A 26044-nucleotide genomic window follows, 5' to 3' on the forward strand; every position below is an offset into this window, starting at 1 on the left:
AAAATGGCCATTTTACCAAAAGCAATCTACAGATTCAATGCAATCCCCATCAAAATACCAATCCAATTCTTCAAAGAGTTAGACAGAACAATTTGCAAATTCATCTGGAATAACAAAAAACCCAGGAGAGCTAAAGCTATCCTCGACAATAAAAGGACTTCAGGGGGAATCACTATCCCTGAACTCAAGCAGTATTACAGAGCAATAGTGATAAAAACTGCATGGTATTGGTACAGAGGCAGACAGATGGAATAGAGCAGTGGAATAGAATTGAAGACCCAGAAATGAACCCACACACCTATGGTCACTTGATTTTTGACAAAGGAGCCAAAACCATCCAATGGAAAAAAGATAGCATTTTCAGCAAATGGTGCTGGTTCAACTGGAGGTCAACATGTAGAAGAATGCAGATCGATCCATGCTTATCACCCTGTACAAAGCTTAAGTCCAAGTGGATCAAGGACCTCCACATCAAACCAGACACACTCAAACTAATAGAAGAAAAACTAGGGAAGCATCTGGAACACATGGGCACTGGAAAAAATTTCCTGAACAAAACACCAATGGCTTACGTTCTAAGATCAAGAATCGACAAATGGGATCTCATAAAACTGCAAAGCTCTTGTAAGGCAAAGGACACTGTGGTTAGGACAAAACGGCAACCAACAGATTGGGAAAAGATCTTTACCAATCCTACAACAGATAGAGGCCTTATATCGAAAATATACAAAGAACTCAAGAAGTTAGACCGCAGGGAAACAAATAACCCTATTAAAAAATGGGGTTCAGAGCTAAACAAAGAATTCACAGCTGAGGAATGCCGAATGGCTGAGAAACACCTAAAGAAATGTTCAACATCTTTAGTCATAAGGGAAATGCAAATCAAAACAACCCTGAGATTTCACCTCACACCAGTGAGAATGGCTAAGATCAAAAACTCAGGGGACAACAGATGCTGGCGAGGATGTGGAGGAATAGGAACACTCCTCCATTGTTGTTGGGATTGCAAACTGGTACAACCATTCTGGAAATCATTCTGGAGGTTCCTCAGAAAATTGGACATTGAACTGCCTGAGGATCCAGCTACACCTCTCTTGGGCATATACTCAAAAGATGCCCCAACATATAAAAAAGAAACGTGCTTCACTATGTTCATTGCAGCCTTATTTATAATAGCCAGAAGCTGGAAAGAACCCAGATGCCCTTCAACAGAGGAATGGATACAGAAAATGTGGTACATCTACACAATGGAATATTACTCAGCTATCAAAAACAACGACTTTATGAAATTCGTAGGCAAATGTTTGGAACTGGAAAACATCATCCTGAGTGAGCTAACCCAATCACAGAAAGACATACATTGTATGCACTCATTGATAAGTGGCTATCTGTCCAAATGCTTGAATTACCCTAGATGCCTAGAACAAATGAAACTCAAGACGGATGATCAAAATGTGAATGCTTCACTCCTTCTTTAAAAGGGGAACAAGAATACCCTTGGCAGGGAAGAGAGAGGCAAAGATTAAAACAGAGACTGAAGGAACACCCATTCAGAGTCTGCCCCCCATGTGGCCCATACATATACAGCCACCCAATTAGACAAGATGGATGAAGCAAAGAAGTGCAGACCGACAGAAGCCGGATGTAGATCGCTCCTGAGAGACACAGCCAGAATACAGCAAATACAGAGGCGAATGCCAGCAGCAAACCACTGAACTGGGAATAGGACCCCCGTTGAAGGAATCAGAGAAAGAACTGGAAGAGCTTGAAGGGGCTCGAGACCCCATATGTACAACAATGCCAAGCAACCAGAGCTTCCAGGGACTAAGCCACTAACTAAAGACTATACATGGACTGACCCTGGACTCTGACCTCATAGGTAGCAATGAATTTCCTAGTAAGAGCACCAGTGGAAGGGGAAGCCCTGGGTCCTGCTAAGACTGAACCCCCAGTTAACTAGACTGGTGGGGGGAGGGCGGCAATGGGGGGAGGGTTGGGAGGGGAACACCCATAAGGAAGGGGAGGGCGGGAGGGGGATGTTTGCCTGGAAACCGAGAAAGGGAATAACACTCGCAATGTACATAAGAAATACTCAAGTTAATAAAATAAAAAAAAAAGAAGATATTGTCTGCATCTCCCTAACAGAATTTATACTGGACTTTTTGTCAACAGTGACCCGAGAAATACCCAAGCTAACTGCAGAGCCCATTCAGTAGACATGAGTCTACAAACGCATCTGTCACCTAATGAGGTTAAGGACGTCTAGTAATACGTTCGAGACTCTAAAAGAAATGGGTAAATGCCCTGATTCATACCACATACCAAAATTGCGCCAATATACAACAAATGGATAATTAACAGCAAAACATTAAATCAGCAATAAATGCACACTCATTAAAAAAATCTGAATGATTAATAATTCATCACAGAATTCTGTCAACCCTCAGAAAATAACTGATACCGAAGCTACTTAAAATATTCCTGGATGTAAAAATGAAGCAAGGCTTCCAGACTCTTTATATAGATAATATTATCTGATCACATGTCAGATAAAAACATTAAAAATGAAATTATAGACTTATCATTATTATCAATTATTGCTATTTGTCATTTCACATGGAATAACTCTGGTAGTGCACACTGTAATTCTTTACTCACTACAATTCTGGTCCATACTTCCAACTAACCTTTCCTCTCCCTTTCTCTCACTTTCATATTCATTTCTATTCATTTTGTTTTGTGACCCATCGTGATTAATCAGGATCATCAGTGAGACTGTAGCTTTGGAACTACGTGTTGAAAGCTGGTTGTCTCAGCAGGTGAGACACAACTAAGCACAGAAATTCGCCATCCCCTCAAATCTACTTATAGCTACAGTTAGTGTGAGGGTCCTTTGTCCCTCTCCCCTTCTGAGACTGATTGTGGCTAGGGCTGGTCTTGAATGAGTTCAGTTCAGGAAGTACAGTTACTGTGAGTTACTGATTACAATAGTTGTATGGAATCTGGAGAATGGCATGTCATGCCCATCTGACCTTTTCTTCTTACTGCTTTCTCCCTCCTCTTCCTTAATATTCCCAGCGCTATAGATGGCATAGTGTACCTGATTTGTTTATTACTGTGCTCATATACATTGTTTATTTTCCCCATCTTTGTCAGCCCCACCTTTCTGCATTACCAATGAATTTCATAAAGAATTTTTGTCCTTTAAATAAAAACATGTTTAGCATCGTTGCAGAAGAGTAATTTTTTTTAATTAGCAAAAGGACAATTTCCCCATCTAGTGGTGACAATTGTATGACTCAGAATGAACTCAGCACTAGGCTGCTAATATGCTGCTTGACAAACTGAGACACCTATTTTATTTCAAAATCCTACGTTCTTCAAATGTCTTCCCCAAGTCAGTATTGCTAAGATTGTGTTTCAAGACTAACTGGTAGTAGTGAATGTCTGTGTGAGAAGACTATAAATGACTCTTTAGTGTCACTTCATTTACATAGTGGTGGAAATGATTATCCAGGGTGAGTTACTGTGTCTAAAATTTAGAATATTTCATATAGAACCTTCAGCTGGAATTTCATTTTTACGTTTAAGGAGTTCTATTTACATATAGCATTTAATTTAAATTCATTCATCATTTTCTTTGACTGAGCTGTCCAGCTCCTCTATCTTGACTTCCAGTCTGATATTTTGTGCCCCACTTAATCTCTCTGAGTTATTATTATTTGGCTTACATTCTTATGTTTTTCATTTGAGCTTGTTTTTGTTTTATTTTGTTTTGTGTTTTTTTCCCATGTTCTGCATTGTCTTCTTTCAGATATTGGCTTTTTTTTTCTTGCCTGTGAATAATTTTTTTCCTTTTTTGAGTTTATTAACATACTTTACAAGCTTTGACCTTCTTGAACATGACTTTGGTTTTTCAGTTCTCTATATTGAATATTTAAACTTCTTTCCTTAGGGGATACAGATATGATTAGTGCTTAGAGGCAATGATGGTCAATCTTTGTTTTACTTTGTTGGGGAGTAGTCTGAGCGTCAGAAGTGTGTGTGTGTGTGTGTGTGTGTGTGTGTGTGTGTGTGTGTGTGTGTGTGTGTGTGTGTTTAGTCCAGGGGCCTGGTATTCCAAGGTGGGAAGTTAGAAGGAATAACTTATATCTCAAGGGATCAGAACCCAGGTTGGGGGTCAGATACCAGGTGGATCATCCTATTTGATCAAGAGTCAGTGCAGAACAAAGAGCAAGTCCAGGTCAGCCTGGCAGCTGGAGCTGTGTGGCAGGCTGCCCAACACCGAGTGGGAGGAGCTGCTCCTAATAGGTGGACACCCCTGCCTGATCAGAAGACTTTACAGGGTTAATAAAACCAAAACCAGCTGGAAAGTATTGGAAGCTAATTACATTTAAAAAAGCCTATAGTAAGTGGGTTTAAAGGAATCACATAACAGGAAGTGGTCTATGTTGGGTGGGTACTGGAGGAGCCTCTCTAAGAAAGCAAGCTTGAGAGACAGGAAATTCCACCTTTCCCTGGAGGACTCAGGGAGCTGCGTGGTCTGTAAGGGGGGGTTGAAGACCCTGGGCTTTAATTGGGGTATCTGAAAACTCCCTTAAGCTTCAGTGGCCTCAAGGGTTCTTTTTGACAGAGTCAGCAGCATGGTAAGGGGAACCTCCCAGGTCAGAGGAGCCGTGGGCCTGCAAAATGGACTGGGTAGAGCAGCAGTGTATTTTCCACAGCCAGTCTTTATGGTGCAGCTCTTACAATTGTGTTGTAGATATCTTGGAATTGTCAGGAAGTTTGAGATCTGGGAAGAACTGGGGTTAGCCTGATGTTTTCACTTATCTTATGGTTGCCAGAACACTGCCCTAAAATAATCTCATGGATCATTTGCAGTGTCTGCAGTTTGTATGCTGAGTTCTCTTTGCTCCAGCAGTTACAAAGCTCCTCGAATTCAAATTCATCCATGGTTTCTTAAGTCCCCTGTTCCATCACACTGGTCTGGAGAAAAGGCCTTCTCAGAGAGTTTTGCATATATTAGTCAGATCAAGCATCAGTTAATATTTAATTGAGTCAAAAATGTGTTAGAAAGCACCACAGTTACAACTGTGAACTTTAAATTTTATTAAACGTTATTATTTTATTTTCCATCTTATTTGTATGAATTCTTTGATGTAAAAATAGCAGTCAGAAATGTGTCTTTATACGTTGAGTACAACTGTTATGCCTTAGGTCTGAATGAAAACCTAGGACATGACTGCTGTAAGGTGTGGTTGAGAAGATTGGTTGTAGCTTATGTTAATCCTGATATTTGCCTGAGAAAAATTCATACCACCTTTTGGGCAATCATTACTAGATATTAAATACTGACCAAGCTTTGGACTTGGGTCTTATGTTACAGGGATTTCTAAGGACAAACCTATATATATATATATATATATATATATATATATATATATATATATATATATGTATGTATATAATTATCACATATATATATATGTATATAATTATCACACATATATATATATATATAACATATATATATATTCATTCCCCTATGAGTTTGTTATTTTCCCGAGAACTACAACTCCTAGCATTTTAGGAAGTTTTTTGTTTCTTGGTAGGTAGTGCTTATGCAGTAACTTTGGCTTTCCAGTATGAGAGAAAATACAGCCAGAGGCATCTGGAAGTGTCCACACTTAAACTGGCCATGAATGGGGGGAGGGGCTGGGAGTGGGGGGAAGTTAGTGGAGAGGAGGCTCACAAGAGAGGAACCAGGTACCAAGACAACACCTAGCAAAGATATCCACTGTGATATATTAATAAGCACTTCAGTTACTCATTTTTCCTATGTTTCTTTGATATCTCACTATGCCCAGACCAGTATGCATGCTGTGGAAGGGCAATATCAGGCTGCCCTGTTTTTATAGGGAGAAAAGTCACTATAGATTAAATAAAAATTGAAAGCAGTTTTTGAATAGTTATGATTGCTCACTTACATCAGAAACATTTCTCCTTAGTTCAAGAAGAGCACATGTGGGCAAACAGTTATTTCATGGTTTGTTGACACTGAATTCTGTGACTGGATTTCTTGCCTCGACCGTGTTGTCAGGACTTTTTTTTTAAAGACCTCCTTTTGTAAAAGTACATCAGTCTGGATTCTGTGGGTCGGCATAATTATCTTGCAGTCTTCCTTGCTCCTCCTCAGAGTTACTGGGAAACAACTCTTCATGTGTGTGAACTCTGTTTGATTAAGTTTCACATTTCATGGAGGAAAGTGAAATCCTCAGAGAAAGAGACAATTGCCATGCTATTTTGTCTTTGCTTCATGTTTATCCTTTGGCAGATGTAAGCTTTTTTTCTACGAAAAGTTCCAAGTACTCTCTGAAGTATTTCCTTCCCATATGCAGGTCTCCCAAAGCCAGATCTGCTCACCTGTGAATCAACTGAGGACCCTGGATGGTGAAGCAATAGTAAAGAATTCAGGTATGTTAGAAGAATTGAACAAGGGGTGAAGTAGGGCTCAAGTGACAGTAAAAAGAGAAATGAAGTTGATTTTCCCAGACTCTATTTCATAAATCACTCTGCAAAATTTCACTGAGAATAATATTAGATGTTGGTAAAGGGATTACCCATTATAGTTAGTAAACAGTCAGGTTTTCTCAGTATTTGATTAATTTTGGGTCTCTGAAATAACTGTTGCCCATTGGAAACAAAGTTTCTTTGACATAGACTGATAGCAGCACCAAGCTATCTATGTGAATCAAGCCATTTGACCATGTAGCAAATGTCCGAAGCAGATTTCCTTCTAGGGGCTGTGACCTTTATTTTGACCAGGTTTCCACTATAACCCATATATTTTTACACCCCTAACCCAAATGTGGTACTGGCCTCAGATTGAACCGGAAAACCTTCTGTTACCCACAAATCGTATTGGCACTATGGCATCGGTGCACATGCCTCACATAGCAGATTAAGATTGTAGCTCATAGGATCTATAGCTGGGTGTGGACATTGATACCACTATCTGAAGCTCCAGTCTGCATAGCAGTTTTTGGCACCATGAATGCTACCACCAGGCTGTCTAAGAAATTCCTAGATAGTATGAACAGTCTAATGTGAGGTAGGTGTTTGTTCTGTTATTCCCCTCCAGAAGGTCCAATTTTTCCTGCCTATCCCCTTTTGTCCCCGTTAAGATTTTACCTGACCTTGAATTGTGTACTCACTAGTATAACTCAAGTTAGTTCTGACTAGAGGACAGTAACTGCACTTGTCCTAATTTTTATACTGTTTGCATTAGCTGTGCTTCTCTTTGTTTTTATAATCCTGACATGTTTGTCTGTCCTCACATTTTTGAGGTCTTTTATACTCAGCAAATGTCACATTTTATCACAGAGTTTCTTGTATCTATTTTTTTTTTTTTGGTTCTTTTTTTTTCGGAGCTAGGGACCGAACCCAGGGCCTTGCGCTTCCTAGGTAAGCGCTCTACCACTGAGCTAAATCCCCAGCCCCCTCTTGTATCTATTGACATAGGTATTTTTCTTCTCTCACTGAGTCTATGTCTTTGGTATATAACATTGATTAGTTCGTAGGTGTTAAAATAGTTTTGCATTCTTGGTGTGAACTCAACTTTGCTTGCATATCTGTGTAATATCGAAACTGTGTCTGCATATATCCTGGAAACTGGTCTTTGGTTTTTCTTTGCACGAAGTGGTATGAGCTCCCCTGCTTTGGGCATTGAGGTAAAAGCCTGCTTCCTGTGATGACTTTCTAGTGTTCCTCTTCTTTGTATTCTAGGTAATAATTTCCTTTAGGCAAATCTCCTAAGGTTTGTTGAAGGAAAGGAAAATTCCATACTCAGTCCAGTTCTCAGATGCTCTGAACCCCATCTCAGAAAACTCCCTGCTTCAGTCTTAGCACCTGTTTGATGTATGTTCAAGTTTCTTTTTTATTAATTTTTTCCATCTTTATTAAATTGGGAATTTCTTATTTACATTTCAAATGTTATTCCTTTTCCCAGTTTCCAGACCAACATCCCATTAACCCCTCCCCCTCCTCTTCGAAATAGGTGTTCCCCTCCCCATCCTCCTCCCACTACCGCCCTCCCACAAGAATCATGTTCACTGGGGGTCCAGCCTTGGCAGGACCAAGGGCTTCCCCTTCCACTGGTGCCCTTACTAGGCTATTCATTACTACCTATGTAGATGGAACCCAGGGTCAGTCCATGTATAGTCTTTGGGTAGTGGCTTAGTCCCTGGAAAGTCTGGTTGGTTGGCATTGTTGTTCATATAGGGTCTCAAGCCCCTTCAGCTCTTTCAGTCCTTTCTCTGATTGCTTCAACGGGGGTTTCATTCTCCTTTCAGTGGTTACTGCTGACGTTCACCTATGTATTTGCTGTATTCTGGCTATGTCTCTCAGGAGAGATCTACATCCAGTTCCTGTCAGTCTGCACTTCTTTGCTTCATCCATCGTATCTAGTTTGGTGACTGTATATGTATGGGCCACATGTGGGACAGGCAATGAATGGGCGTTCCTTCAGCATCTATTCTAAACTTAGCCTCCCTGTCCCTCCCAAGGGTATTCTTGTTCTCGTTTTAAAGAAGGAGTGAAGCATCTGCATTTTGCTCATCCTTCTTGAGTTTCATGTGTTCAGTGCATCTAGAGCAATTCGAGCATTTGGGCTAATATCCACTTATCAATGAGTGCATACCATGTGTTTTTTTCTCTGATTGGGTTACCTCACTCGGGATATTTTCCAGTTCCATCCATTTTCCTATGAATTTCATACAGTCATTGTTTTGATAGCTGAGTAGTAAACCATTATATAGATGTACCATGTTTTCTGTATCCATTCCTCTGTTGAAGGGCATCTGGGTTCTTTCCAGCTTCTGGTTATTATAAATAAGGCTGTTATGAACATAGTGGAGCATGTGTCTTTGTTATATATTGGAGCATCTTTTGGGTATATGCCCAAGAGAGGTATAGCTGGGTCCTCAGGTAGTGCAATGTTTAATTTTCTGAGGAACCTCCAGAATGATTTCCGGAATGGTTTTAGCAGTCGGCAATCCCACCAACATTGGAGGAGTGTTCCCCTTTCTCCACATCCTTGTCAGCATCTGTTGTCACCAGGCTTTTTGGTCTTAGCCATTCTATCCAGTGTGAGGTAGAGTGTCAGGGTTGTGTTGATTTGCATTTCCCTTCTGACTAAAGACGTTGAACATTTCTTTAGGTGCTTCTCAGCCATTCGACATTCCTCAGCTGTGAATACTTTGTTTAGCTCTGAACCCCATTTTTAATAGGGTTATTTGTTTCCCTGCAGTCTAACTTCTGTGTTCTTTGTATATTTTGGATATAAGCCCTCTATCAGTTATAGGATTGGTAAAGATCTTTTCCCAATCTGTTGGTTGTCATTTGTCCTAACCACAGTGTCCTTTGCCTTACAGAAGCATTGTAGTTTCATGAGATCCTATTTTTTTGATTCTTGATCTTAGAGCATAAGTCATTGGTGTTTTGTTTAGGTAGTATTCTCCAGTGCCCTTGTGCTCGAGATTCTTCCCTATTTTTCTGCTATTAGTTTGAGTGTATCTGGTTTGATGTGGAGGTCCGTAATCCACTTAGACTTCAGCTTTGTACAAGGTGATAAGAGTGGATCGATCTGCATCTTCTATATGCTGATCTCCAGTTGAAACAGCACCATTTGCTGAAAATGCTATATTTTTTCCATTGGATGGTTTGGCTCCTTTGTCAAAAATCAAGTGACCATAGGTGTGTGGGTTCATTTCTGGGTCTTCAATTCTGTTCCATTGGTCTATCTGTCTGTCTCTGTAGCAATACCATGCAGTTTTTATCACTATTGCTCTGTAATACTGCTTGAGTTCACGGATAGTGATTAACCCGGAAATCCTTTTTTCTTGAGGATAGTTTTAGCTATCCTGGTTTTTTTTAATTCCACATGATTTTGCAAATTGTTCTGTCTAACTCTGTGAAGAATTGGATTGGTAGTTTGATGGGGATTGCATTGAATCTGTAGGTCGCTTTTGATAAAATGGCCATTTTTTACTACATTAATCCTGCCAATCCATGAGCATGGAAGGTGTTACTATATTATGAGATCTTCAGATTCTTCCTTCAAAGGCTTGACATTTTTTATCATACAGATCTTTCACTTGCTTGGTTAAAGTCACAAAGGAAGTATTTTATATTATTTGGGAGTATTATAAAGGGTGTCTTTTCCCTAATTTCTTTCTCGGCTTATTTCTCTTTTGTGTAGAGGATGGCTTCTGATTTATTTGAGTTAATTTTATTCCCAGCCACTTTGCTGAAGGTGTTAATCAGGTTTAGTAATTTTGGGATCACTTAAATATACTATCATAACATCTGCAAATATTAATATTTTGACTACTTCCTTTCAATCAGTATCCCTTTGATCTCCTTTCGTTTTCTGATTGCTCCTAACTAGTACTTCGAAAACTATATTGAATAAGCAGGGAGAGAGTGGGCAGCCTTATCTAGTCCCTGATTTCAGTGGGATTGTTTCAAGTTTCTCTCCGTTTAGTTTAGCTACTTGTTTGCTATATATATCTTTTACTGTTTAGGTATGGGTCTTGACTCCTGTTCTTTCCAGGACTTTTATCATGAAGGGGTGGTCAATTTTGTCAAGTGCTTTCTCAGCATCTAATGAAATGATCATGTGGTTTTTATCTTTCAGTTTGTTTTTATAGTGGATTACATTGATGGTTTTTGATTTATTAGACCATACCTTCATCCTTTGGATGAACCCTACTATATCATGTTGGATGACTGTTTTTATGTGCTCTTTGATTTGGTGTGCAAGAAATTTATTAAGTATTTTTGCATCAATATTCATAAGGGAATTTGGTCTGAAGTTCACTTTCTTTGCTGAGACTTTGTGGGGTTTAGTTATAAGAGTAATAGTGGCTTCATAGAAGGAATTCGGTAGCACTATGTCTATTTCAATTTTGTGGAATATTTTGGATAGAATTGGTATGAGGTCTTCTATGAAGGTCTGATAGAATTCTGCACTGAACCCATCTGTTCGTTGGCTCTTTTTGGTTGGGAGACTTTTAATGACTTCTTCTATTTCTTTAGGAGTTATGGGGTTGTTTATCTGTTCCTGATTTAACTTTGGTACATGGTATCTGTCTAGGAAATTGTCCATTTCCTCCATATTTTCAAGTTTTGTTTAATATAGGCTTTTGCAGTAGGTTCTGATGAATTTTTGAATTTCCTCTGATTCTCTTGTTATGTCTCCCTTTTTATTTCTGATTTTGTTAATTTGGACACACACTCTGTGTCCTCTGGTTAGTCTGGCTAAGGGTTTATCTATCTTGTTGATTTTCTCAAAGAACCAGCTTTTGGTTCTGTTGATTCTTTGTATAGTTAATTTTGTTTCTACTTGGTTGATTTCAGCTGTGAGTTTGATTATTTCCTGCCTTCTACTGCTCTTGGGTGTACTTGCTACTTTTTGTTCTAGAGCTTTTAGGTGTGCTGTCAAGCTGCTGATATATGCTCTCTCCTGTTACTTTCTGCAGGCACTCAGAGCTGTGAGTTTTCCTCTTAGCACAGCTTTCATTGAGTCCCATAAATTTGGGTATGTTGTACCTTCACTTTCATTAAATTCTAAGAGTCTTTATTTTCTTCCTTTATGTCTTCCCTTACCAGGTTATCACTGAGAAGAGCATTGTTCAACTTCCATGTATATGTGGGAATTCTTTCCTTATTGTTATTGAAGAACAGCTTTAGCCTGTGTTGGTCTGATAGGATACATGGGATTATTTCTACCTTCCTGTATCTGTTTAGGCCTCTTTTATGACTTATTATATGGTCAGTTTTGGAGAAAGTACCATGAGGTGGTGAGAAGAAGGTATATCGTTTTGTTTTAGGATAGAATGTTCTATAAATATCGGTTAAGTCCATTTGGTTCATGACTTCTGTTAGTCTGTCTATGTCTCTGTAAAATTTCTGTTTCCATGATGTTTCCATTGATGAGAATGGGGTCTTGAAATATCCTACTATTATTGTGTGAGGGATTTTTGTGGGGGAGGGCAGCTATGGGAGGAGGATTGGAAGGAGGACACCGGTATAGTAGGGGAGGCAGAGGGGTTATGGAGATGCTGGCATGGAAACCAGAAAAGGGAATAACATTTGCAATGTAAAAAAAAATACCCAATTTATTAAAGATGGGACAAAATATTGAGAAAAAACAAAAAAAGCAAATAAAAATCTCCTAATATTTTTCTGTGATGTGAAATTTGTGCTATGAGCTTTAGTAACGATTCTCTTATGTATGTGGATACCATGATATTTGTAGCACAGATATTTAGGATTGAGACGTCATCTTGGTGGATTTTTCCTTTGATGAATATGAATTGTCCTTCCTTATCTTTCTTGATTAATTTTTGGTGGAAAATCAATTTTATTCGATGTTAGAACAGCTACTCCAGCTTGCTTCTTCAAAGCATTTGATTGGAAAGTTGTTTTCCAGCCTTTCTCTCTGAGGTAGTGTCTGTCTTTGTCTCTGAGGTGTGTTTCCTGTAGGCAGCAAAATGCTGGTTCCTCATTACATATCCAGTTTGTTAATCTGTGTTTTTTTGGGGGGAATTGAGTCCATTGATGTTAAGAGATATTAAGGAATAGTGATTGTTGTTTCCTGTTATCTTCGTACTTGGAAGTGAGATCATGTTTGTGTGCTTGTCTTCTCTTTGGTTTTTTGTTGTTGTTGTTGTTGTTTTTTCAAAATGATTAGTTTCTTGCTTTTTCTAGGGTGTAGCTTGCCTCCTTGTGTCGGGCTTTCCCATTTATTATCCTTTGTAGGGCTGGATTTATAGAAAGATATTGGGTAAATTTGGTTTTGTCATGGAATATCTTGGTTTCACCATCTATGCTAATTGAGACTTTTGCTGGATACAGTAACCTGGGCTGGCATTTGTGTTTTCTTCGAGTCTATATGACATCTGTCCCAGATGTTCTGCCTTTCATAGTCTCTGGTGAGAAGTCTGATGTAATTATGATAGGTCTGCCTTTATATATTACTTGACCTTTTTCCTCTACTGCTTTTAATATTCTTTCTTTGTTTCATGCATTTGGTGTTTTGACTATTATGTGACAGGAGGAGTTTCTTTTCTGGGCCAATATATTTGGAGATCTGTAGGCTTCTCGTATTTTTATGGGCATCTCTTTCTTTACGTTAGGGAAGTTTAATTCTATGATTTTGTTGAAGATATTTACTTGTACTCTGAGTTGGGAGTCTTCACTTTCTTCTATGCCTATTATCCTTAGGTTTGATCTTCTGATTTTGTCCTAGATTTCCTGTATGTTTAGGCCAGTAGCCTTTTCCATTTTAAATTATCTTTTACAGTTTTATCAATGATTTCTATGGAATCTTCTGCTCCTGAGATTCTCTCTTCTATCTTTTGTATTCTGTTGGTGATACTTGTATCTATAACTCCTTCTCTCTTCCTTTGGTTTTTTATATGCAGTGTTGTTACCCTTTGGGCTTTCTTCATTGTTTCTATTTCCATTTTTAATTCCTTCAACTGTTTGAATGTGTTTTCCCGTAATTCTTTCAGGGATTTTTGTGTTTCCTCTCTAAGGGCTTCTACTTGTTTACTTGTGTTTTCCTGAATTTCTCTAAGGCAGTTCTCTATGTCTGTATTAAAGTCCTCCATCATCATTATCAATTGTGATCTTAAATCTAGATCTTGCTTTTCTGGTGTGTTTGGATATTCAGTGTTTGCCTTGGTGGGAAAATTGGACTCTGGTGATGTCATGTAGTCTTGGTTTCTGCTGCTTGGGTTCCTGTGCTTTCCTCTCACCATCAGCTTGTCTCTGGTGTTACCTTGTTCTGCTATTTCTGACAGTGGCTTGACCATCCTATAGGCCTGTGTGTCAGGAGTGCTGTAGACCAGAGTTCCTGTTTTTTTGAGCCAGTTATGGGAAGAGAGTGTTCTGCTTTCAGGTGTTAAGTCATTCCTGTCCACTGACTTGCAGCTGTCCTTCTGGCTGGGAACCAGAAGGGCCTACCACTACTTCTCCTGGGTCCCTGAGCAAAGAAATATGGGCAGAGAGTAGTCTCCTCTTGTTTCCCAGGCCTGTCTGCCCCTCTGAAGGTCTAGCTCTCCTTCCCATGGGATTTGGGTGCAGGGAGCTGTTTGATCAGGACCGTTAAGATCTCGGAGCAGTCTGAACCACAGGGCTCCTACATCTTGACTGCAGCTATCTTCCAGTGCCCAGAGGCCCTATACAGTTTCCTATTTGGCCAGGGATATGGGCATAGGTTTGCAGAAGTGGCAATCTCTCCTGTCCTGCAGTCTCAGGATTTCTCACAGGTCTGGGAGATGAAGATTCTCTCCTACGTGGTTTGGGAGCAGGGAGCTGTGGGCCTGGATCAGCGAGGTTCAGGGGCCTCAAGTTTTATAATATAAGAGGTTGATTTATTCACTTGTTTGTAGGAACTCATCATTTCTTCTTCAATTCTGATTCTTTCATTTATGACTTTCCACAGCCCTGCATGAGGCAATATTGGCATTTCCACGTATATTATATCATGTGGATTATATGAGTAAGAATTTTCTAGAGATACTGCTTGATATAGTGCACAAGCCATCTATTTGAAAGTATTGATTGATGTCCCTTCTAATGGCTTTCTTTTCTTATCTTTTGGAGGAGGAAGTCTCCCACACTCCATGTTTGCCCTTTCCCTGTAGCTATGTTTTCTGTAGGTAGAGATTTTTGAGAGAGGTTATATTAGACAGACTTCCCTTTCTTTCTTTAAACTATTATTTAAGTATGGGAGTGTACATCTGCATTTTTATGTGCATTGTATTCACATGAAGCCCATGGAGCCCTGATACAGTCATTAAATCCATGGCACAGAAGACATACAAAATCCTAAGTTTCCTTGGATATAGAGAGAATAAAATTTCTATCTAGAAACAGTGAGCACCCTTTTGCGCTGGAGACACTACTCCAACACCTACATTTATATATCCGGTGCACTTTGATGATAGAGCCAGAATATAACCCTGAGTTTTATTTTTTGAAAAATGAAGGAAGAATCATAAATGATATTTTACTGGGCAACCTAAAATATGTTAGATGATTGAGCTCAAGTAGTGACGAAAATAATAGAGCTGAAATCAAAAGATTCAGGTTTCCAATTGAGCAGTAATATATTCATAATTAATCAAGAGTTAGTAGAATTCTTTTATAACTTAGTACAATTGTTTTGATCACAGGAACTCTTTCTCCTTCCCCAGAATGCATTGTCACACATACATTTATTTAGATATGTATCCCTAACTCTTTTGTACTTAAACCTTATGGGATTACTGAAATTATTATTATCTATCTGTATTGTCTGTATGACCTTCTAGCAAACTTGGATAATATTAATGCTACATAATGCTAACTTTTCTGTTTACTTCATGGTTGTCAGATACTGTTATAAAATAACATCACAATATATTTGATTCTATGTGTTGTTTGTAATGTTCTGTGTATGCACTGATGTTACACTCCTTATTGTTTCCAAAAACTTTTTTGGCTTGTAGTTCATCCATGCATTCCTCATTTCATATTTTACCTTCTTTTCTTCCAGAAAAGGAACAGAAATATATCTAGGCCTCAGGATCTCACCTGCGCATGATAGAATAGTCAGGCAGGTGAGTCCTAGCTGTTGACAGTTGAATGAGTTTGACATCTGTAGAGGTTGGAAGCACGGTTTTACTCATCATAAGTTACCATCTGAGATGTTTCATTGGGATTTATTTGAGATCAGCATAGAGTTCTTAGATGTACATTCATGCATCTAGACCTCAAATGATTACCTTTTATTCTCTGAATCTTTGCTCAATGTGAGACCATCATGTCATCCTGTATTTTACAAAGAAAAGAAGATACAATATATAACTATTTTAGAAAATGAATTTTACTAAAATTATATTTCCATTTTAGTTATTTGTGTGTTAGTATATTTGACTCAATGTATATACTGTACCATGTAGGCCTCAAGCCTCTAAAGTTAAGAATAGAGGACTGGATCCCATGGAACAGACATAAAAACTATTGTGTTGCTGGGAATGGTGGCACACACCAATTTTTTCCCAGCACTGAGGAGGTAGAGGCAGTTGTATGTCTGTGAGCTCCATGCCAGCTTGGTCTTCAAAGAGATTTCTAGGACACCCAGTGCTACTAAACAAAATCCTGTCTTAAAATATTAAGAAAGAAAAGAGTAATATCTGATGTGTAGTCCTGTGATAGTGCTAGGAACCTAACTGCACTTTAATAGACACTACAGATTCTGAACTAGAGAGAAAACGTAAAACTGTACTGATATTGGCAATTCCAGCAGCACATATCAAATGAGTAATTTTCTATGACAGTGCCTGTTAATGTTCAGAAATGGGGCTGTGGAATGCTTACAGGATGAATTGGAATGTTTAGACTGTACTCAGAGGGCATTGTACAAAAATGTGATCTTGGAGAATGCAGCAATCTATTCTTTGTTGGGAAGAATACTCTTCTTATAGAATTTCTGATACATCCTTTGTTTTTATCTGCTTTGTGTATATGTGTGAACTTCCTATACTGTCTAGAAACTCCTAGAAATAAGGGACATTTGGTTATGAACATAATCCTATGTGGGTGCTTGCTTTATATTTTTCTGTGTTCTCTTGAAGTGTGACCAGTGTTATATTCTGCATGTTCTCTCTGGCTATCTAATTTTATCCAAAGGGTAAGTGGTGGTAGTAACACTGTGTAACCACACTAGATGCAGCAGTTCTGGAGATCAGTGGTGTATGTAATAGAGAAAGCCCAACTGCTATGCTGGGCTTGTTTTATGATAACTTGACATACAAACTAGAGTTATCTGAAAGGAGGATAGTTCAAGTTGGAAAATGCCTCCATATATCTAGCTATAAGCATTTTTTTCTTAATTTAGGATTGATGAGAAATGGTCCAGTCCAGTGTAGATAGTCATCCTTGGGCTGGTAGTCCTGTGTTGTATAAGAAAGCAGCCTGAGAAAGTCATGAGACGCAAGCCAATCAATAGAATCTTTCCATGGCTTATGTGTCAGCTCCTGCCTCCCATATCTTGCCCTGTTAGAGTTATTGTCCTGATGTCCTTTAGTGATGAAAAGTGTTATGTAAGCAAGTCAGCCAAATAAACACTTTCTCTCCCGCTTGCTATTTAGTCATGGTGTTTCATCAGAGCAGTAGCATCCCTAAGACACAAGAGATCTACTTAGCTCTGCCACCTGTATGCAAAGATTACAGGAGTGAACCTGCAGAGCTGACTCATAAACTCACAGTATTTATGAAAGTTTTGTGGTTGCATACTTTTCCTAAGAAGAGGGGCAAAGCAAAGATGCCTCTTAGTTGACTTTGCACAGAGACTGGATGTTGCAGCAGGCTGGTTCTATGTGAGGATCCTTTACAGTGTCATATCACCTCCTCAGGAGTCCAGAGAATTCTGCTGTGCAAGTTTCTGAGCTCTGTGTAAATCAGTCTTACCTGTCACAGAGAAATCCTCAGAGGGAAAAAACATTCATTATGTTCTTCCTGTTCATCCTTTTGGGAGGTATAAAGCTTCCTTCCGTGATAGATTAAGAAGTTCAGAAGTGTTAGTTATTGTCATTCTCATCATTGAGTTCCTTTTCAGCTTCCAAGATTGCTTGATCTGTAATTGGAAGTGGTAGAACTCAAGTCAAAGCTAACTGAAAATTCTTACAGAACATTTTCAATATTCTTCTACTATACAGCTATTGGAGATTCATTTGTAGATTCCCCTTTCTGTACTGGTACTGTAATGTATTAGAAATTCTAATTAATTCTGAAGAATGCTTTTCTTATATGGTTGTCTAACTGATAAGCTAAAAGCAAAAGCAAAAAATCCTGTAAAGTAGAGAGAAAAACTGTAGCAAAAGACCATGTATCATTTGGAGGAATTGAGGTAAGATTAGTGAGGAGTTCCAGGGAGTGTGAAAATGGGATAAGAGGAGCATTGAAGAGATGCCCCAGTGATGAGTAGTACTTGCTTATCTTAAAGACACTTGTATGCAGTTCTTAGCATCCCTTAGTTGTCTCCAAACTATGTGTCCCTTCAGTTCCAGGAGATCTGATGACTTCTTTGGACCTCTGCAGGAATCCTGCACAAAGAGAGTACATATATACATGATGCAGAGCACTACTGCCCATAAGCTAAAATAAAAACATACTAAAGATTTAAAAGAAATATAAATGATGCATGAGATTGGTTTTATCCACATTCTGATCCTATAGAAATGGTTCTGAACTATTCTACTGTAAATCACGTCATGATTAGCCTGTTTTGCACATTACTGACTTCCTATGTGGTATTATTAGAACAAAATATATTTTATTTCTGCATGTGTGACATCCTTACTCTGTATCATTTTGGGGGTTCATATCAATGTTATATAAATTTCTTCAATGCATTTAAGCTAAGTAGTGGGGTACAGCATCCTCATAGATCAAGCTTGTTCTAAGCAGGTAACATGCTTGTGGGGTAGCTGTGATTGTGTAGAGCAGGTCCAGAGCATCTTGACAGCTATGTGAATGACGGCCAGAGACAGAGTGGGAGAGATAGGTCAAGATATAGAATGAAAAATAGGGGTTAAGGTTAGAGGAAGTGCCTGGCCTGGACAGAGTTAAAGGTGAAATAAAACTTTAAGCACAGTCATTGTGGGTTGAACTTGGGGACGCCCCAAGGAGTCAAAGCCCTGGAGGACTGCAAAAAGACATCTCTTGACATATCTCTAATATTCTCATTCTGTGGGATCAAGAATATGCCTGCCACTCAGAGCTTCTGTTCCCATGCTGTAAACCACTAGTTTTAAACAAACTCCTAACAAATTTTTTGAAGTCAATAATGTAAGGGTGCAAGCCTTACCTGTTCTTATTCTATCTCTTAAATAACTGGCACAGAGACCTGGCATTTTGACTTTCAAGCTGCAAGCCTAAGCTGGCATGTTCTGAGCTATTCTAACCCACTAAGTCTGCTTATTCCCCATGTATATGGTACTTTACCTTTAAGATGAACATGGTATTAACTCATGCTGATTCCTTCTTTCTCACCATGACCTCAGCCTAAATCATCCTGTTTTCTTCCCCTGTTACTCCACAACTTGCTCACTTTGTGGTTCTTTCAACACTACCTCTCTCACTGAGAGCCATGACTCCAAGTATTTGTTCTTACATAAAGTTAGAAATATACAATAGGCTAATCTTGACATTATGTACAATAGAATACTCCGGATCCCTTTATTGAGAAATAGGTTGTGGAAATCCTATCTCACTTCTCATTTATACATTATTGTTTTAAGAAAGATTATGAGACAGGTTTCTGTCTGTGCCTGGGCTGAACTTGTCCCACTGCTCTCTGTACCCAAAACCTGTCAGGGAGAGAGCTGGACTCTCAGCAGTGTAGACAATCCTGAAAGCTCAGGGGAGACCAAGAATTCTGCTCACGTTTCTAGCTAAAGAGGAAACTGCCAAGTGCCCTCTGGACAAAGGAACATAGGAGCAGGCAAGGGAAGGACAATAGCTATTCCAGCAAGGTATTGGATGAGCAGTTTTAAATGTCTTACAGTTAGGTCTCAAGGATTTATATTTCAAATATGTCTACCCCTTCACCAAAAAAAGTCTTGGGATGTGGAGGATTCAATATTTGAACAAAAATTTTAAAACCAGGAATGTATTTTTCTATAATGGTGTGCAAATACCCTCAGAGAGTCAATGTTAAAGTCTCTCTTAATTGTGTTGTCATCCCACTATGAAGTAGTGATTCTTATTTTTTGTATATTCAAAGATTTCCATGTTCTATAGTGCATAACAAAATATGGTCTGTGAAACAGCATTTGCTGCCACTGTAAGGACTTTTTTGTAACACATTTATACTCTTGTGACATATAGCAGTCAGTTGATTGTAATCATGCCCACAAAAGCTTAGTTGTTGTGTTTTATAAAAAGAGCTAAGATATGTTTTGTTCACTCTATGGTATTCTGGGAGGGTTGGCCTGGAGGGTCATTGGGCAGGGGGAACACCCACTTAGAAGAAGGGAAAGGGGATGGGATAGGAGGCTTACGGACGGGAAACCCAGAAACAGAATAACATTTGGAATGTAAAGAAAAATTATCCAATAAAAAAAGAGATAATATGGAATAGTGACTTTGTTTCCTGTTATTATTTTCTAGAGGTGGAATTATCTCTGTAATTATCTTTTTTTGGGTTTATTGCAGGAAGATTAGTTTCTTGCTTTTTCTAGAATCTAGTTTCGTTTCTTGTGTTGGAGTTTTCCATCTATTATTGTTTGTAGGGCTTGATTTGTGGAAAGGTATTGTGTAAATTTGATTATGTCATGAAATATCTTGATTTCTCCATCATGTTAATAAATTGGCAAATTGCTCTTTCTAATGCTATAAAGAATTGGGTAGGGATTTTGATGGGGATTGCATTGAATCTTTAGATTGCTTTTGGCAAAATGGCCATCTTTACTATATAAATCCTGCCAATCCATTTACACCAGAGATATTTTCGTCTTCTGAGATCTCCTTCAATTTCTTTCTTCAGAGACTTGAAATTTTTGTCATACAGATCCTTCATTTGCTTGGTTAAAGTCACACCAAGATATTTTATATTATTTTATATTAAAAAATTGTGAAAGGTGTCATTTCCCTAATTTCTTTCTCAGCCTGTTTATCCTTTGAGTAGAGGAAGGTTACAGATTTGTTTGAGTTAATTTTATACCTGAACAAGTTGTTCACATTGTTTATCAGGTTAAGTAGTTCTTTGGTGGAAAATTTGGGGTCACTTAAGTATACTACCATATCATCTGCAAATAGTGGTATTTTGATTTCTTCCCTTCTAATTTGTATCCATTTGACCTCCTTCTGTTGTCTGATTGCTCTGCCTAGTACATTGAGAACCATACTGAATAAGTAGGGAGAGAGTGGAGAGTCTTTTCTAGTTCCTGATTTCAGTAGAATTGCTTCAAGTTTCTCTTCATTTAGTTTTATGTTAGCTACTGCTTTTCTGTATATTGCTTTTACTATGGTTAGTTATGGGCCTTGAATTCCTGATCTTTCTAGGACTTTTATCATGAAGGGGGGTTGAATTGTGTCAAATGCTTTCTCAGCATCTAATGAAATGATCACAGGTTCTTTTCTTTGAATTTATTTATAAAGAGGATATCGTTGATGGATTTCCATATATTAAACCATTCCTCCATCCCTGGGATGAAGCCTACTTGATAATGATGGATGATCTTTTGATGCGTTATTGGATTCGGTTTGCGAGTATTTTATTGAGAATTTTGCATCAATATCCATAAGGGAAATTGGTCTGAAGGTGTCTTACTTTGTTGGGTGTTTGTGTGGATTTGGTATAAGTGTAATTGTGGCTTCATAGAAGGAATTTTGTTGTGTTCCATCTGTTTCTATTTTGTGGAACAATTTGGACTGTATTGGTATGAGGTCTTCCAGGAAGGTCTAATACAATTGTGCACTAAACCCACCTGGTACTGGGTTCTTTTTGGTTGGGAGATTTTTAATAAATGTTTCTATTTCTTTAAGAGTTACGGGGTTATTTAGATGGTATATTTGTTCCTTATTTAACTTTGGTACCTGGTATTTGTCTAGAAAATTTTCCATTTCCTCCAGATTTTCCGGTTTTCTTGAATGTAGTCTTTAGTAGGAGGTACCGATGGTTTCTTAAATTCCTAGATTTTGTGGTTATGTTTACCTTTTCATTTCTGATTTTGTTAATTTGGATACACTGTCTCTGCCCTCTGGTTATTCTGACTAAAGGTTTATGTATCTTATTGATTTCCAAAAGAGTCAGCTCCTGGTTTTGTTGATTCTTTGTATACTCTTTTTCATTTCTACTTGGTTGATTTTAGCTGTTAGTTTGATTATTTCCTGCCTTCTACTACTCTTGGATTTATTTATTTCTTCTTGTTCTAGACCTATTTGATGTTCTTTCAAGCTGCTGACATATGGTGTCTCCTGTTTCTTTCTGCAGGCCCTCAGAGCTCTGAGTTTTCCTCTTAGCACTGCTTTCATAGTGTCCCACATATATGCATGTGTTGTATCTTCATTTTTATTTGATTCTAAGAAGCCTTTAATTTCTTTATTTCTTCCTTGTCATTGAGTAGAGCATTGTTCAACTTCCAGGTGTATGTGGGCTTTCTGTTGTCATTATTGTTATTCAAGTCCAGTCTTAGTCCATGGTGATTTGATAGGATGCATGGGATAATTTCTATCTTCCTGTAGCTGTTGAGGCCTGTTTTGTGACCAATTATATGGTCACTTTTGGAGAAGGAACCATGAGCTACTGAGAAGAAGGTACATCCTTATGTTTTAGGAGGGAATGTTCTATAAATATCTATTAAATCCATTTGGCTCATAACTCCTGTTAGTTTCTCTTTGTCTCTGTTTAATTTCGGTTTCCCTGAACTGTTCATTGATGAGATTGTGGTATTTAAATTTCCTACTATTATTGTGTGAGGTGCAATATTTGCTTTGAGCTTTAGTAAGGTTTCTCTTATGAATGTAAGTGCCCTTGCACTTGGAGAATAGATATTTAGGATTGACAGTTCATCTTGGTGGATTTTTCCTTTGATGAATACGATGTGTCCTTCCTTATCTTTTGTAATTACTTTTGGTTGAAAGACAATATTATTTGATGATAAAATTGCAACTCTAACTTGTTTCTTCAGGTCATTTGCTTCAAAAGTTGTTTTCCAGCCATTTACTCTGAGGTAGTGTCTGTCTTTGTCTCTGTGGTGTGTTTCCTGCATGCAGCAAATGCTGAGTCCTCTTTATGCATCCAGTCTGTTAGTCTATGTCTTTTTATTGGGGAATTGAGTCCCTTGATGTTGAGAGATATTAAGGAATAGTGATGTTGCTTCCTGTTATTTTCATAGTTAGAGGTGGAATTATGTTTGTGTTAATCTGTTTTGGTTTCATTGTAGGGAGATTATATTCTTACTTTCTTTATGGTGTAGTTTCTCACCTCGTGTTGGAGTTTTCCATCTATTATCCTTTGTAGGGCTGGATTTGTAGAAAGATCTTACATAAATGTGTTTTTGTCATGGACTATCTTGGATTCTCCATCTATGCTAATTGAGAGCTTTGCTGGATACAGTAGCTTGGCCTGAAATTTGTGTTCTCTTATTGTCTGTATGACATCTGTCCAGGATCTTATGACTTTCATAGTCTCTACTGAAAAGTCTGTTGTAATTCTGGTAGGTCTGCCTTTATATATTACTTGACCTTTTTCCCTTGCTGCTTTTAATATTCTTTCATTGTTTTGTGTATTTGGTGTTCTAACAATTATGTGATTGGAGGAATTTATCTTCTGGTCCAATCAGTTTGGAGTTCTGTATGCTGCTAGTATGCTTATTGTCATCTCTTTCTTTAGGTCATGAAAGTTTTCTTCTATAATTTTTGAATATATTTAATGGCCCTTTGGCGGGGGGAGTCTTCACTTTCTTCTGTACCTATTATCCTATTAGATTTGATCTTCTCATTGTGTCCTGGATTTCCTGGATGTTTTGCGTTAGGAGCTTTTTGAGTTTTTATATTATCTTTTACAGTTGAGTTAATATTTTCTATGGTACCTTCTGCCCCTGGAATTATCTCTTCTATCTCTTGTATTCTGTTGGTGATGCTTGTATCTATGACTCCTTGTCTCTTCCTTAGGTTTTCTATATCCAGGGTTGTTTTGCTTTGTGCTTTCTTTATTGTTTCTATTTCCATTTTTAAATCCTGATCAGTTTTGTACAATTCCTTTACTGGTTTAGTTGTATTTTCCTGTAATTCTTTCAGTGGTTTCTGTGTTTCCTCTCTAAGGGGTTCTACTTGTTTACTTGTCTTGTCCTGCATTTCTCCAAGGGAGTTCTTTATGCTCTTCTTAAGGTCTCCAACATTATCATAAAATGTGATCTTAAGTCGAAATCTAGCTTTTCCGATGTGTTTGGATATCCAGTATTTTCTTTGGTTGGAGAACTGATGATTCCAAGTAGTCTTGGTTTCTGTTGCTTAGGTCCCGATGCTTGCCTCTAGCCATTGGGTTGTCTCTAGTGTTTGCTTGTCTTGCTGTTTCTGACAGTGCATTGACACTCTCCTGTAGGCCTCTGTGTCAGCATTCCTTTAGAACTGTTTTCCTGTTTTTTTTCAGTCTTTTCTGAGTACACGTTCTCTGATTTCAGGTGTGCATGCAATCCTGGTGACTATCTTTCAGCTCTAGGCACAGGCAGGAATCAGAAGGGTCCTGCCCATGATTGCTCCTAGTTCCTTGCACCCAGGTGGCACAGTTGTCAATAGATTATTCTGTCTTGTGTCTGCAATGTGGCAGAGGTAGTCTCCTCTGACTTCTCAGGAGTATCCACACTTCTGCGGGTCGAGCTATCTTCTCCACGGGTTTTGGGTTATGGGAGCTCTTTGTTTGGTTCAGTTCAGTTCTGGGTGCAGACTAGAACTGCAGGTACAGGCAGTTGACTGTTCCTTTCTCCCTGTGTCCAGAGGCACTGTGCCCTTTTCTCTTGATCCTGGGATGAGAGCAGATGTGGGCAGACATGGGCATTCTGTTTTGCAGTCTCAAGATGTCTGCCATGCATTTCCTTAAAGGAGTAATTTGTATCATTTTCAAAGTTCTCAAACCACATCATGAGTTTGGAATTTAAGTCAAAATCTTGTTTTTACAGGCTGGTGGGTTATCCAGGGCTTGCTGTGGTATGGGAACTGGGTTCTGATGATGCCAAGTCATCTTGGTTTCTGCTGCTTAGGGTATTGACATTGCCTTTTACCATCTGGTTATCTCTGGTGTTAGGTGGTCTTGCTGTCTCTGACTTGACTCCTATGCCTCCTGAGTCCTGAGTTGTCTTGGTGGTCTCTCTTTTGAAAGTCACTGGAGCAAAAGTGGGGATCCAGTTTTGGGTTTAAGAGAGAGACCACTCTTGGCAGACCAGCTCTCTGTGGGCAGGATTTGTGTCTAAAGTATTGTGGGCCAGCCTCAGCTCTGGGCTCAGATGGAGAAAGGAAGGGTCTCGTCCCAGTCTGCTTTGTGGTTCCTGGGCCCTGCCTACTCCTGCTGTGTCTTTCTTTGAATAGTCTGTAGAGAGAAAGTGTACTCCTACTTGCAGGCTGTGTCCTTAGGGGTGAGAGTGCTCCTGGAAGACAAGCTCTCTGTGGGCAGTGTTGGATCTAAGTGCTGTGGGACAGCCCCAGTTCTGAGCCCAGATGGAGGCAGGTTTCTTTCTTTTTTTTTTTTTCTTTTCTTTTTTTCTGGGGACCGAACCCAGTGTCTTTCGCTTGCTAGGCAAGTGCTCTACCACTGAGCTAAATCCCCAACCCCTTGGAGGCAGGTTTCTTTAAGTTATTGATGTTCTTCCCTTGGGGATATCATTCATTTTCTTTATAAATTGGTTTCAATACCTTCTTTGTTCTTCGAATGTGATATAATATGAAGAACTTGTGCTATGTACCTGGTTTTAGGCTATGACATTTTGCCTTGAATAATTTTGAAGTTTTTTTCTTTTTTTTACACTTGTGTCAAGGCATTTGGGTTGTGGTTATTATAGGTGTAGGTACCACTTTTGAGTTAAATTTTTATGGATGTTTTGTTCTTTCCATTCTGTTTTCTTTCTGGACATCTGAATGATGTGGATTCTTGTAGTTTAGCTGATCACCACTCTAGTTGGAGGCCAGATTTCTTGGGGCTGGCATGACCTCTTGTACAGCATAGGTTCTTCACCCAAGTTCAAAACTTGTAAATGCTGACAGAGAAATGGAGGTGTTTGGTTGTAGATGTGATGGTGGGAGCACTGAGAATGTGGAGTAAGAACATGGGCAGTCTTCCTGCCTGGACTTTGTGTGTGCTCCACATTCTCTCTGATAGCCTGGAATCTCCTGCAGGTAGAGCAGGGAATCTCTCACAGAGATTTGTGGATTTGGCAGAGTGTGATATGGAAGGGACAAGAGATAGAACTTGTAAAGTAGACACAGAGGCAGT

The 26044-nt window shown here is 38.8% G+C and overlaps 1 protein-coding gene across 7 annotated transcripts in view; it reads right to left on the reverse strand.

Moving 5' to 3' along the window:
* The window catches only part of Zfp40 (zinc finger protein 40), a 263006-nt gene that overhangs the window by 163324 nt on the left and 73638 nt on the right, over positions 1-26044 (reverse strand). For 5 of the 7 annotated variants that reach the window (XM_063274800.1, XM_063274809.1, XM_063274810.1 and 2 more), the window contains 2 exons: positions 17524-18158; positions 5988-6443 (listed from right to left, as the gene is read on the reverse strand). The gene's annotated coding sequence lies outside the window, so the exon portion shown is untranslated. Of the gene's footprint in view, positions 1-5987; positions 6444-15645; positions 15710-15836; positions 15883-17523; positions 18159-26044 lie in introns of all 7 variants that reach the window. The other 2 variants (XM_063274808.1, XM_063274806.1) reach the window with 2 other exon arrangements.

Source organism: Rattus norvegicus, chromosome 1 (genome assembly GCF_036323735.1).
Source record: "Rattus norvegicus strain BN/NHsdMcwi chromosome 1, GRCr8, whole genome shotgun sequence".
NCBI lineage: Eukaryota > Metazoa > Chordata > Mammalia > Rodentia > Muridae > Rattus > Rattus norvegicus.